The sequence below is a fragment of the Zalophus californianus genome, chromosome 1 (genome assembly GCF_009762305.2).
Source record: "Zalophus californianus isolate mZalCal1 chromosome 1, mZalCal1.pri.v2, whole genome shotgun sequence".
Taxonomy (NCBI): domain Eukaryota; kingdom Metazoa; phylum Chordata; class Mammalia; order Carnivora; family Otariidae; genus Zalophus; species Zalophus californianus.
This window is the reverse complement of record NC_045595.1, coordinates 115,402,895-115,406,490: the sequence shown is the minus strand read 5'-3', so window position 1 is coordinate 115,406,490 and position 3,596 is coordinate 115,402,895.

The following is a 3,596-nucleotide window of genomic DNA, read 5'->3' as shown; positions in this document are numbered from 1 at the left end:
AGTACTTGAGTGTATGAGGAGTTGAGGGAGCTCAAAACAAATCTTTTAGGTTACTGATGTGGCAAAATCCCCCACACTTAATTCCAGGTCCCTATAGCAATAACAACAAATACAACAACAAAGGTACACTTTAATACCCCTATTACTGGGTCTGAAAACGTAATCAAACAGTAATTCTGGTAAGAACATTGTTACTTACCAAGGATTCCTGACAACTGACTTGCTCTTTCTTGGCATCCTCTAGGCTACCCTAATTCTCAGGCAAGTGGCCTTTACATGATAGCTAATGACTTTTTTTTATTATGTTATGTTAATCACCATACATTACATCATTAGTTTTTGATGTAGTGTTCCATGATTCACTGTTTGCGTATAACACCCAGTGCTCCATTCAATACATGCCCTCTTTAATACCCATCACCAGGCTAACCCATCCCCCCACCCCCTCCCCTCTAGAACCCTCAGTTTGTTTCCCAGAGTGCATAGTCTCTCATGGTTCGTCTCCCCCTCTGATTTCCTCCCCTACATTTTTCCCTTCCTACTATCTTCTTCTTTTTCTTTTCTTTTTTTTTTTTTTAACATATAATGTATTATTTGTTTCAGAGGTACAGGTCTGTGATTCAACAGTCTTACAAAATTCACAGCGTTCACCATAGCACATACCCTCCCAATGTCTGTCACCCAGCCACCCCATCCCTCCCACCCCCCACCACTCCAGCAACCCTCAGTTTGTTTCCTGAGATTAAGAATTCCTCCTATCAGTGAGATCGTACGATATATGCCTTTCTCTGATGGACTTATTTCGCTTAGCATAATACCCTCCAGTTCCAACCATGGCATTGCAAATGGCAAGATTTCGGGGTTTTTCGATGGCTGCATAATATTTCATTGTATATATATATATACCTATTCTTCTGAAACTGTTCCAAAAAATAAAAATGGAAGGAAAACTTCCAAACTCATTTTGGGGTCCAGCATTACCTTGATCCCAAAATCATACAAAGACTCCATCAAAAAGGAGAATTACAGACCAATATCCCTGATGAACATGGATGCAAAAATTCTCACCAAAATACTAGCCAATAGGAACCAACAGTACATTAAAAGGATTATTCACCACAATCAAGTGGGATTTATTCCTGGGCTGCAAGTTTGGTTCAACATCTGCAAATCAATCAATGTGATACAATATGTTAATAAAAGAAAGAACAAGAATCATATGATCCTCTCAGTAGATGCAGAAAAAGCATTTGACAAAGTACAGCATCCTTTCTTGATCAAAACTCTTCAGAGTGTAGGGATAGAGGGTACATACCTCAATATCATAAAAGCCATCTATGAAAAACCTACAGCAAATACCATTCTCAATGGGGGAAAGCTGAGAGCTTTCCCCCTAAGGTCAGGAACACGGCAGGGATGTCCACTATCACCACTGCTATTCAACATAGTATTAGAAGTCCTAGCCACAGCAATCAGACAACAAAAAGAAATAGGCATCCGAATCGGCAAAGAAGAAGTCAAACTCTCACTCTTTGCAGATGATATGATACTTTATGTGGAGAACCCAAAAGATTCCACCCCAAAACTGCTAGAACTCATACAGGAATTCAGTAAAGTGGTAGGATATAAAATCAATGGACAGAAATCAGTGGCATTCCTATACACCAACAACAAGACAGAAGAAAGAGAAATTAAGGAGTCCATCTCATTTACAATTGCACCCAAAACCATAAGATACCTAGGAATAAATCTAACCAAAGAGGCAAAGAATCTGTACTCAGAAAACTATAAAAGACTCATGAAAGAAATTGAGGAAGACACAAAGAAATGGAAAAACGTTCCATGCTCATGGATTGGGAGAATCAACATTGTGAAGATGTCAATGCTACCTAGAGCAATCTACACATTCAATGCAATCCCCATCAAAATACCATCCACTTTTTTCAAAGAAATGGAACAAATAATCCTAAAATTTGTATGGAACCAGAAAAGACCCCAAAGAGCCAGAGGAAGGTTGAAAAAGAAAAGAAAAGCTGGTGGCATCACAATTCTGGACTTCAAGCTCTATTACAAAGCTGTCATCATCAAGAGAGTATGGTACTGGCCCAAAAACAGTTGCATAGATCAATGGAACAGAATAGAGAGCCCAGAAATGGACCTTCAACTCTATGGTCAACTAATCTTCAACAAAGCAGGAAAGAATGTCCAATAGAAAAAAGACAGTCCCTTCAACAAATGGTGTTGGGAAAATTGGACAGCCACATGAAGAATGAAACTGGACCATTTCCTTACACCACACACAAAAATAGACTCAAAATGGATGAAAGACCTAAATGCGAGACAGGAGTCCATCAACATCCTAAAGGAGAACACAGGCAGTAACCTCTTCGACCTCAGCCACAACTTCTTCCTAGAAACATCACCAAAGGCAAGGGAAGCAAGGGCAAAAATCAACTACTGGGACTTCATCAAGATCAAAAGCTTTTGCACAGCAAAAGAAACAGTCAACAAAACCAAAAGACAACCAACAGAATGGGAGAAGATGTTTGCAAATGACATATCAGATAAAGGGCTAGTATCCAAAATCTGTAAAGAACTTATCAAATTCAACACCCAAAGAACAGATGATCCAGTCAAGAAATGGGCAGAAAAAATGAACAGACATTTTTCCAAAGAAGACATCCAAATGGCCAACAGACCCATGAAAAAGTGCTCAACATCGCTCGGCATCAGGGAAATCCACATCAAAACCTCAATGAGATACCACCTCACACCAGTCAGAATGGTTAAAATTAACAAGTCAGGAAATGACAGATGTTGGCAAGGATGCAGGGAAAGGGAAACCCTCCTACACTGTTGGTGGGAATGCAAGCTGGTGCAGCCACTCTGGAAAAAAGTATGTCTGTTCCGCAAAAAGTTGATAATAGAGCTACCCTACGACCCAGCAATTGCACTACTGGGTATTTACCCCAAAGATACAAATGTAGGGATCCGAAGGGGTACGTGCACCCCAATGTTTATAGCAGTAATGTCCACAAAGCCAAACTATGGAAAGAGCCAAGATGTCCATCTAGCTAATGACTTTTTAAGAATTCTTCTCTCAATATTTCAGCTATAGTACGTTCTTCATCAAACTACTCTGATTCAATGGCTCTCATGCACAAAGTTCTTTCTTTTCCATCTCAGTGACAGATAACCATGAGTCTGTCTTGAAATTTTATGGGCACATACTATTACAGAAAGAGCAAGGACTTGAAGACAGAGGCAGGTTGTATGGTATACATGAGACCAGGGAGTGCTCACGGAGAAACAAGCCACCTTTTGGAGAATCTGATGGCAAGAAAGTTTAAGGAATTACAGTTACAGCAAAGCTATGATGGGAGACCCTGACCCCAGACTATAGTATATTCTTTCCCTTAAGTCTCAGTTTAAAAAGTATTATGATCAGTAGTCAAGGGGAAGGAACAGACATAAGAAACTAAAATGATATTTTGACATTTCTCTCATTTATATGCTGAAAATATTATTAGCCAACTCCCATAACACAATGCCTAGCACCATCTATAGGAGATGAGAGCCTTATGAGAGTTTGACTC